At 55.8% G+C, this 11203-nt stretch overlaps 1 protein-coding gene across 1 annotated transcript in view; it reads left to right on the top strand.

Annotated features, from left to right (window-relative positions):
- The first annotated feature begins 7503 nt into the window (after positions 1-7503).
- Positions 7504-11203, top strand: part of Slc6a6 (solute carrier family 6 member 6) — a 53543-nt gene continuing 49843 nt past the window's right edge. The window contains exon 1 of the mRNA XM_015495100.2: positions 7504-7657. The gene's annotated coding sequence lies outside the window, so the exon portion shown is untranslated. The remainder of the gene's footprint in view (positions 7658-11203) is intronic.

Here is an 11203-nt window from a genome sequence, read left to right as displayed (position 1 = left end):
CCCCCCGGGTTCTGTCCACTCTTGACCTGGGGCCACCTTTGCTGGACCTCGGTTTCCTCACCTGGAAAGTGGGCGTGGCCTGCGGCCCCCTGGGCAGGTAAAGCCCCGGGATCCCAGAGGCAGGCGGGAGCTGGGCTCTGGGCAGCTGAGCTGGGCTCGGTCTCAATGGTGACCTTGGGTGACTCACTCTTTGAACCTCAGCTGGGCCGTCCAGGCAGCCAGGACACGCACAGGCCAGCCCCACGGCGTCCTTGAGGGGATTGGGGGAGATGAGGCGCCCTAAGCTGTGGTAAGCTGTAAAGCCCAGCTGGGCCACAGAGCTGCCGATTAGAGGGTGTCACGAGCGCTCCAGGGTGGCTGTGGTATGTGGCCAGGGCCACCGTGCCATCTTGAGCGCTTGTCCTTTGGGTGGCCCAGCTGCCGGCCGCCTCTCCCAATTTCCTCTCCTCATCCTGAGCCATCCACGGCCACCTCTGCTGGGCCCAGTCCCCAGGCCCTGAGGGGTCGCTGTGCCCATTTCACAGATGGGCCAACTGAGACCCGCCCAGAAGACTTTGTCTTCGTGGGACCGTGGCAGATTGAGAGCTCTGGTCACTGACTTCCTGGCAAGTGGAGGCTGAAGTAGGGCACCCCCAGTCCTCAGGGCTGGCGGGGAGTGATTGGGACCCACGGGGACATCACTTAGGTACCCGATTCTTTTCTCTGTGGCTTCTCAGGGAGCCCTGATTCTATTCCATTCCTGGGGCCACCCTCAGCCTCCCGAGAGGTACTCTGGGCTGTGGATACTCTGTTTTCCAACCCAGTTTGTCCTTCTGTCAATCTGTCAGGGGACTTGGGAGCTGTTCCTTCTCCAAAAGTCTTTCCAAAGATCCCGGATGATAAAACACTGTGAGCAAGAGCCAGGTTCTTTTTTTGGGGGGAGGGGAGTACCAGAGGTCCAACTCAGGGGCCCTCAACCCCTGAGCCCCATCCCCAGCCCTTTTTTTTATATTTTATTTAGAGACAGGGTCTCCCTGAGTTGCTTAGGCTCTAAGTGGCTGAGGCTGGCCTCCAACTTGTGATCCTCCTGCCTCAGCCTCCTGAGCTGCTTGGGATGACAGGTGTGCGTCACCGTGCCCGGCCCCACATTCTCTGGGGGCTGTATCTCACTTTTCCACATTGGCCAACCTGCCCTGGTCCACGGCTTTGGTTTGACTTCATGGCTTCTGGGGAGGAGCTCTCGTTCTGGAAATGCCCGGCAGGACCTTGTTAAGGTGCTGAGGCTGGCCTCCACCTTATGATCCTCCTCCCTCAGCCTCCCGAGAGGCTGCGATGCCACCACCTCCTCCATCCAGGGTTAGATTAGGCAGAAGCCAGATGGTCGAGGAACCCGAGGGCTGGCTGGGTGGGCTTGGGCTGTATTCTGAGGTCAGCAGGGAGACAAACAGGATTTGGGGAGAGCAGGACTGAAGCCAGTCCAGCCTGGAGAGCCCTCATGGTGAGAACGAGGCTGCTGGGGTTCCAGGAGTCGCAGGGTGGCCCAGCCATGGGTTAGGGTACAAAGCATCTTCTGTGCCAGCGAGTGTTGCCTAAGGTATTTCTGGAAACATGGGGGAGTGGCCGTCCTGGGAGTCCCAGGGTGACTTATGGACACAGGGCCGTGTGGGCTTCTCCTCCCACCTCACCTGGGCAGTGGCTGCCTTTGGAAACCGGAGCTGAGGCTGGTGCTAGGGTTGGGGCTTAGGAGCAGGAATTTGCTTTTCTGTTTCTAAAAACAAAACACCTAAAACAAAGGGCCCCGGGTGCGGCTTAGGGTGGAGGAGGGGCAGCCGCCCTAACTGTCCCCAGCTCAGAAGAATGACCTGGCCTCTCGTCCCAGCAGCTCTGGAGGCTGAGGCAGGAGGATCGCGGGTTCCAAGCCAGCCTCAGCCAAAGGCAGGCCCTGAGCCACTCAGGGAGACCCTGTCTCTAAATAAAACACAAAACAGGGCTGGGGACGGGGCTCGGGGGTCGAAGGCCCCTGAGTACCATCCCTGGCACCAAAAAAAAAAAAAAAAATCAAAAACTAAGCCACATTTGGTGTGTGCACACCTGTCGTCTCAGTTACTGGGGAGGCTGAGTCAGGAGGATCTCGGGAAGCTCATGACTTCAGACCAGCCTGAGCGATTTCAAGGAGGGAGAGGGGGGCAGAAAGAAAAGAAGAATTATCTGGAATCCCCCCCCCCTTTTTTTTTTAAACCAATAAAGTGAGATTCCAGGCGCATCCTGGAAATCCTGAATGAGCGTCCTGTGGAAGAGAGTCTTGGAATCTTTTTATTTCTTTTCTTGGCACCAGAGACTGGATCCTGAGGTGCTCTACCAGGACTGGGAACCCCATCCCCAGTCCTTTCGATTTTATTATTATCATTATTATTTTTTTTAAATTTTGAGACAGGGTCTAAGTGGCTTAGAAACTCACTAAGTGGCTGAGGCTGGCCTCCAACTTGTGATCCTCCTGCCTCAGCCTCTCTAGTCGCTGGGATGACAGGCGCGGGCTGCCCCAGCCTGGAGAAGATTCACTTTTTAATTACAAAAGGAACACAAATCAGAAACAATTAAAAAAATAATAATAACTGTATCAAGTACAGAGTGATCCTTCAGGGGGTAGTTTTATTTTCCTTTGAACAGAGATGGCACCAGACCTGCCCCTGGTCCTGCCAATGGGGCTGGTCAGACAATGGGCCATTGTGGACCCTCGGCGCGTCAGAACCCAGCGCTGCCGACTGTCCCGGACACCGGGAACCGCTGACCTCCTCGGCCTGTCCTGCCTGACCATGGTGGACAGCGTCCAGCTCAGTGAACCAGACACTCCCACCCAGTGGCTTTGAACTTGACCTGAGATGGCACACAGGACCCTGTGGTCCTCCAGGGACACGAAGGAGCCCTTTTACTTTGGGGTCGGGGGGGACCCAGGATTGAACCCAGGGACCCTCCACCCCTGGGCCCCGTCCCCAGCCCTATTTTGCATTTTATTTAGAGACAGGGTCTCGCTGAGTGGCTTAGGGCCTCGCCACGGTTGAGGCTGGCCTCTAACTCACGATCCTCCTGCCTCAGCCTCCCGAGCCGCTGGGATGAGAGGTGTGCACTACCAAGCCCCAGCTCGGGCCCAATTATTATTATTATTATTTTATTTTGAGACAGGGTCTTGCAAAGAGTGGCCCAGGCTGGCCTCCAACTTGCGATCCTCACGCCCCGGGTAGGAACCCACATTGACTATCCCTTCTCCCGTGGAAGTTCTGCACCTGAGCTCATCAGATAAATGACTTAGGACAGGGTAGAAGGACCACAGACGGCAGAGTCCCCTCCATGCCTCAGCCCGTCTCTGTCCCACTGGCTCTACCGCCAGTATTTATTGAGCACCTACTGCATGCCAGGCATAAAGACAATGGTCCCTGTGCTCAGCCTCACAGGAGGAGGGAGTGCATACCAAGAGGTCTATCAGGAGGAGGTTAATGAACAATCCAGGTGATGACACCAAGGGCGGGCAAACAGGACCCGGGGACAGGTGTGACCAAGAGGGGTCCGTTGGACGGTGGAGCGTGGGCACCGTGAGTGAGGTCATCCAGTCAACCTGCCCACCCTCTTTACGGAGGAGGAGGCTGAGGTCTGAGGGACGCATCTATCAGCAGGGGAAGATAAAGCCCTCACAGGAAGCACTGGTCCCAGGGGGGGTTAGGTAAGAGTCCCCTCCGCAAGGGACACAGGGGAGGGCGTCCTGAATCCAAGAATCCAAGATGGGGGCCGGGCCTGGCCTATAATCCCAGCAGCTCGGGAGGCCGAGGCAGGAGGATCGTAAGGTGGAGGCCAGCCTTAGCCATTTAGAGAGGCCTTAAGCAACTGAAGCCAGACCCTGTCTCAAAATTAAAAATATAAAAAAGGCCGGGGACGTGGCTCCTGGGACGGGCCCCGAGGAGGGGCCTTCTGCAAGTCCCGTTGCCATGGTGACTTGTCACAGACGGTAAAAGTGCCAAGTGAGTCACTGCCACCGACCTCTTTCCAGCGGAAAGGCCTCAACCCGAGGTTGCCAGTTGCTGGGGGGTGGGGACTGCGGTGGCCCGGGTCTGGGCCGAGTCATGCTCCCTGGGTGCTGCCGGAAGGGGGAGGTCCCCAGGGCTCCGCCCTCTGGCTCCGGGCTGATGGGCACCTGCCACTCGGCCCTGAGGGAATCCTGGGTCCAGACTCCACAGACCTTCATTTAGTTCTGCAGGCCCATGTCACCAAAGCCCTCCTGGGCAGCCACCGTGTCCCCTCGCTGTGGCCTCCGGGAGCCAACTTCTCAGAAGACCACACTCCTGCTCAAGAGCCTTCCGTGGCTCCCTAGTGCTTTGTGGAATAGAGCTCGGGAGGCTGAGGCAGGAGGATGGCAAGGTGGAGGCCGCCTTCAACAACTCAGTGAGACCCTGTCTCTAAATATTAAAAAGGGCTGGGGACGGGGGCTCCGGGGTTAAGCACCCCCCCAGGGTTCAATCCCTGGTATCCTCCCCCCCCCCCAAAAAAATCATGTGTCCAAGTGGAATTAAAGTCACCCGATTCTGAGGCCACGGACTCTCTTGTCCGTCTGAGGTCACACTGTTATGGTCTTGTATTGATCCTCTGGATGCAGGACACACTGAGGACAGGGGACAGAAGCCCCAGTGTCCATCATAGGGATCTGGCCCGTAGTAGGTGCTCAGCGCAGACATTGAGGATATCAGCCTCCCTGACTCCCAAAAGGAGGCCCGTGGTTTGGACTTCTTTTTTTTAGGGGGGGGGGGGTGCCAGGGGTTGAACCCAGGGACGCCGAACCACGTTGTCCCCGTCCGTCCCCAGCCCCTTTTGATTTATTTTTTATTTGGAGATCGAGTCTTGCTCAGCTGCTTAGGGCCTCACTCAATAACTGAGGCTGGCCTCCAAAGGTGCGATCCTCTTGCCTCAGCCTCCCCAGGTGCCGAGTTTACAGCGTGTGCCACCCGCCGTGCCTGGCACCAGCGGGTCCTTATATGCTGTTGTCCCAGGCTGTTGAACAAAACAGACCAACGCCCTCACGGAGTTGGGGTTAATGAGTAACCACGGAGTAACCACGGAAGCCCTCAGGAAAATCCAAAGTGTCATTACTGGGCACGGGGACTCCAGGGTCTGAATGCCCCTCGGGTCTCTGACTTGCTGTGTGACCTCGTGGAATCCCTTGCCCTCTCTGGTCCTCACCTGCCGAGATCACACAGGTCGGGTTGGAAGGCTCCCCAGCGCTTGGGCGCAGAGACCCCTCTGTGGGAGTGCAGGTCACCGAGTCCCCCTGGGTCCTCTAGGAGGGGACCGTTGTCCTACGGGTTTTTCCAGGGGTCCGAAACCCGCTTTGGATGCGGATTTTTCTGAGCCGAGGTGTAGCCTCCAGGTTTTAGGAAAAATACAGGAACTTATGTGGGTTTTTCTGCCACGATTAGTAGAAGATTCGAGATGAGAACGAACCTTAAAAAGGAAAAAAGAGAAAAAATGAGCCCCCAGCTCCTTCCCACAGGTACCCGGGGATCTATTTCTGTCCTGAGGCGTCTCTTGTGCCTCCCACAGAAGTGCTCCGGAGCCACCACCCTGTACCCCTGGTCCCTCCTGGTTATATAAACTGATGATTATTATATTATTATATAAAATTATTATTATTATCATCTTTAACCCAGGAGCTGAGCCATTTTTAAATTTTTTATTTATTTTAATTTTAAATTTTGAGACAGGGTTTTGCTCAGTTGTTGAGGCTGGCCTCCCAATTTGCGATCCTCCTGCCTCAGCCTCCCCGAGCCACTGGGATGGCAGACGCGCACCACCGTGCCCCCCGACTGTTGGTTTTGCTTTGCAAAATGACTTCAGGCCACAGTGGGAGGTGTTGCGTGGATCCCCTCCTGTCCCCACCCTGCCTCCAGCACGCACACTGTGGGTGGTGCTGAGCGGCACAGTACCCCTTTGGTGCTGTCCCCTGTCGTGAAGTGCCCCAGGCTGGGCATGGGACACCCATCTGATTCAGGCAGGTGGGAGACGGATGTCCTGCTCCCAGGGAGTTCAAGGTCATGACTCGGGGCAGCAGATGGTGGGGAGAGAGAGGAATGTCTGTGCTGTGCAACTTAAACCCTTCAGCCTAGAGTCTCTGGTCGGGCTGCTCGGTGCTTGTGGATTTGCTTTCGGTGAGAGGGGTGCAGGAGGCAGGTGGAGGCCCCACGGTGGCCTCCTGCCGTCCGAACCCCAGCTCCAGGGCAGCCCGGGGACTGGCCTCTGCCCTAGGTCCGAGCAGCACAGGGCAATTTCTGTCTTGGAACATCAAAGATTGAGCCTTGTGCAGAGAGGAACAAAGACTATTCTAGAAAGACCCAAATCTGTCACCTGGAAGGCCCTTTCCACTATATTTATTACCTGGACCGTGACCGAGTTCCCAACCAGGATGGATGGCCACCCGCCGGGCAGAGGTGGGACCCATGTCCCTTCTCACCTCCATCTGGGGACTCACCAGTAGTTAATTTGATGATTATTAATTTTTTTGGCACCGGGGGCTGAACCCAGGGGGCTCTGCACCACTTGGCTGCGCCCCCAGAACCCCCTTTTTTATTTAGAGACAGGGTCTCACGGAGTTGCTTAGGGTCTCACTAAGTGGCTGAGGCTGGCCTCCAACTTGCGATCCTCCTGCCTCAGCCTCCCCAGTCTCTGGGATGACAGGTGGGCACCACCTTGCGGGGCCTGTTATTCTATTTCCTTCACTTTTCAGGGTTGTCCCCAGAACAGTGGCAGGGACACAGCCAGGGGGGCTGCTTGGAAATGCAGGATCTCAGGGCCTGACCTGCTCCTTAGGGTTGGGATTTTTGGGTTGAGGCTGGAAGATCTCTGGAGCCCAGGAGGCCGAGTCTCCACCGCAAAACGGAAAATAAATCAATGCACAAAGGCACCCAGATATACCGGGGGTCCCCAGTTTGTCACTGAAAATCCCGAGGCCCCCAGCTGAGGGCAGGTTGCTGGCCCAAGGTCACCAGGCTGGAGCTGGCACAGCCCGGTCCCCTGGGCTCACGCCACCTTGGAAAGGATGCGGGTGGGAAGCCTCTTAGGAGCCCAAGTGTCCCCGATCCAAGAGCCGCGGGAGGCTTTTCCAAGCAGCCAAGTCGGATGTCAATCAGGGGCCAACCCGGAGCCGGCCAGGTCCTTGCAGACAGCCAGTGTCCCCAGGCAGCCTGTCGGGTCGAGGCCCCACAGCGGGATTGGATGTCAGCCCAAGGGCCTGGGGTGAGGAGCTATTTGGAGGCTGTTCCCAGTTCTTGGAAGATCAGCAGGAAAATTTGTGGAGTCCAAGGACTGATCCCAGGGGCACTTAACCCCTGAGCCTGTCCCCAGCCCCTTTTTCTATTTTATTTAGAGACAGGGTCTCGCGGAGCGGCTCAGGGCCTTGCTAAATTTCTGAGGCTGGCCTCCACCTTGCGATCCTCCTGCCTCAGCCTCCCCAGCTGCTGGGAGGACAGGTGCGCCCCCCTCCCCCGCCCACCTGCGCGCACACCTGTTGAGCCACACCTGTGGATTTCCTGGTCCCCGTCCCTTTGGGGTTTGGTGTCCCGGGGGCTCACGGTCTCTCTTTCTCTTCTCTGCCGTAGGTGCACAATCAGAATCACAGTCCCTTCTGAGGAGGCTCCGAAATGTAAGTAGCTCTTGACATCCCCCCCCCCTCCGTGGGGCTGCTGCCTCCCCTGGGGCAGGGATGACCCCCATCTGGGGGGGACCTCAGCGCCTTCCCCAGCCTCAAGGAGAAAACAGACTCCTGAGAACCCGGGACTTGGTTCACGTCACCTGGAGGTGGCCCGTCTCCTGTGTGCCTGCCCGGCCTGCCTGCGCTGGCCTCTCTCGGGGACAGCCTTGCCTGCGTCTAGTGGGGGGGGTGGGGACAGAGCTTTGCTGAGTTGGTCCTGGAAGTGGGGGCCACCAGCTGGTCCGCAGTGACCCACGCCTGGAATCCCAGAGAGTCGGGAGGCTGAGGCAGGAGGATTGCAAGTTGGAGGCCAGCCTCAGCCACTGAGCAAAATAAAATAGAAAAAGGGCTGGGGATGGGGCTCAGGGGTTAAGCGCCTCGGCTTCAATCCCCAGTACCCACCCCCCAAAAAAGGGGGAACCAGTAGGTCCAAGGCACAGGGTGAGCTGGGGACTCGGGCTCTGGTCCCAATTCTGTCTGGTCAGGGGTTTGGGGTGGAGATTAGAGATGGGTGCGTCACATGCATAAGGTCCTGGGTTTGAATCTTTGTGCTGCAAATAATAATAATAAAATAACAATAATAATAAATAATTAGTAAATAATAATAACGATAATAATAATAAAATAATGATAATAATTAGTACTCAAATAATAATATTAATAATTATCTCTGATCTGTCAAACTTTTTGGTTGGGGTGGTGTGGCAGCTCTAAGCCAGGACATGTTAAGTAGGACATTGTACCACAGAGACAGGGTCTCACTCAATTGCTGAGTCTGGCCTCCACCTTTTGATCCTCCTGCCTCAGCCTCTAATGGCTGGGATTACAGCCATGGGCCCCTGTTCCCCATTAAACTTCTTAAAAACTTAAACATTTTTATTGTTTTTTTTTTTTGGAACTGAACCCAGAAGTACTGTACCCCAGAGCCCCATCCCGAGTCCTTTGCATTTTTTTATCTTGAGTTGCTCAGGGCCTCACTAAGTGGCTGAGGCTGGCCTCCAACCTGCGATCCTCCTGCCTCGGCCTCCCCAGCTGCTGGGATGACAGGTGCAGGCCACCAAAGCTCGGCCCCACTTAAACTTTCTATTGGAAAAAAAAAAATTGCACACTTTCAGAGACGTTGCCAGAGATTGGACACCTGACACCCCCTCACTTTGATTCCCTTACACTTAATATTAACTACATTCCTTTTGTCCCCTCTGTCCCTGTGTTCTATAAAAATAGTCACATGCATTTTGTTTTTTTTTACTTTTGTTGGGTTTGTTTTGCTTTTGCTGAATCACTGGGGCGGAAGGCAGCTCCCTCTTGACCCCAGTTCCCCCAGGTATTTCGAAAGAGCAAGGGCCATTGTGTGGATTATCAGGCCGCGACTCTCGTTTGCGTTGACACAGCTCTGATAGCTAATCTATAGGCCCTGGTGACACTCCGTGGATGGCATTTGTTTGATGGCTTTTCGGTCAGGATCACACTGGTGTCTCTAGAAGCCGTTGAATGGATAGATTCTTCTTCTTTGGGCCGATTTATTAACTGATTTTCAACCTCGGAAAATTGAAAATCCCTTAATTTTGCATTTGGTGAAAAATATATCTTACAATACAGACTCCCCAAAATTCTGAAGCTCGGGTTTCTTGTCTGATCCTCTTAGGTGTCTCTCCGGGTGCCTTCTGTCATTTATTTATATTTTATTTAGAGACAGGGTCTCGCTGAGTTGCTTAGGGCCTTGCTAAGTGGCTGAGGCCGGCCTCCACCTTGCGATCCTCCTGCCTCAGCCTCCCGACGAGCTGGGACGACAGGTGTAGCTCCTGGCTCCTCCCTTTTTGGGCAGCCATTCCAGCTAAGTCAGTTCGACGCTGACTGATGGACCCCCATCCCGGGTGCCTCACCCCGTAGCGCCATTCTACAGATGGGAAAACTGAGGCCCAGAGAGGCGAAGTGACTTCTCCCAGGTCCGCCAACGGCTGTGAAGAGGTGGAATCTGGTGCATCTGACCCGGGTACCCTCAGGGTGCAGCACCGTCCCCAAACCCCAGGCCAGGAGCAGACTCCAAGTCCAGCCCCTTCCCCGTCCCCGAGGGAGGCCTCTCTGCCAGTTAATAAGTAGCCACGGGCATTGGGAAAGAGCCCTCTCCCAAGAGGCTGGACCGTGTCCAGGATAAAGTAGGTGTGTGTGGGTGGGGCGGGCGGCTTTATCGGCCATAATCAGAGGTGGCCGGTGGCGAACCTTTTGGAGACTTGTTTGGGGGGTGCCCACTTGGGAAGCCCATTTTGCAGAAGAGACCACCGAGGCTTAGAGCGGCTCTCCCTCTGGTTTGTCCGATGACACCTCCTCCGTGCAGTGCTCCGAGATTGCTCTCTTTTTTGGGAGGTACTGGGCATTGAACCCAAGGGTGCTGAACCCCTGAGCCCTGTCCCCAGCCCTATTTTGCATTTTATTTAGAGAAAGGGTCTCCCTGAGTTGCTTAGGGCCTCACTTTGGCTGAGGCTGGCTTTGAACTCACGATCCTCCTGCCTGGGCCTCCCGAGGAGCTGCTGGTAGTGACTGGGAGTTGAACCAGGGACATTGAACCACTTACTGAGCCCTTTTGATTTGGAGACAAGAGTTTTGCTAAGTCGCTTAGGGATTCACTCAGTGGCTGAGGCTGGCCTCCACCTTGAGATCCTCCTGCCTCAGCCTCCCAAAGGACGACCGGCTTGGGCCCTGCGCCCGGCTTCATAAGGCAGTTTTTACTGAACTCGGGTGACAGGGGAGCAAATTGGGGCTTGAGGGGGACAGCTACAGAGCTCCAAGCCGCGTGTCAGAACGGGGAGCCCGGGTTTCAGCGCAGTTATCCACATGCCACGAGATGGGGCCTCACAAAGAGCAGGACAGGCAGGTGCCTCTCTTCTGGCCCAACCTGTGGGACAGGAAAGCTCGGGTCTCCTTGAGGACACCCCCCGGGGGTATCTTCTGTGGTGGCTGTTAGTCCTGGCAAGAGTCTAATGGGAATATATTTTTTTTAAGGACAGAAATTCTGTTTAGAAATTGCCAGAGCCGTTCAGAGACCAGAGTTGCCCACTGTCAAAGTGGGAGAGCATCGGGAGGCTGAGGCAGGAGGATCTCAGGTGCAAGGCCAGCCTCAGCAAAAGCGAGGCCTGAAGCAACTCAGCGAGACCCTGTCTCAAAATTAAAAATAAAAAGGGCTGGGGACGGGAGGCTCAGTGATGAAGTGCCCCTGGGTGGATCCCCAGAAAGAAAAAAAGTTCCCGTGTCCCCACAGGGTCTTGTCCTGGTTAGGGAAAGTAGTGGCCCTTGGTCCAGCTCCCTAGTTTACTGGCCCACCCCCCATGGCACCTACACGGGGTTTTTGGATGGTACTTCTTCTTGGGGGGGCATACTAGGGACTGAACTTGGGGGCCCTCGACCCCTGAGCCCCGTCCCCAGCCCTATTTTGCATTTTATTTAGAGACAGGGTCTCGCTGAGTGGCTTAGGGCCTCCCTTTGGCTGAGGCTGGCTTTGAA

The sequence above is a fragment of the Marmota marmota genome, unplaced genomic scaffold (genome assembly GCF_001458135.2).
Source record: "Marmota marmota marmota unplaced genomic scaffold, marMar, whole genome shotgun sequence".
In the NCBI taxonomy this organism is placed as follows: domain Eukaryota; kingdom Metazoa; phylum Chordata; class Mammalia; order Rodentia; family Sciuridae; genus Marmota; species Marmota marmota.
Note: the sequence above shows the minus strand (reverse complement) of the source record. Positions and strands in the feature narration are given on the sequence as shown.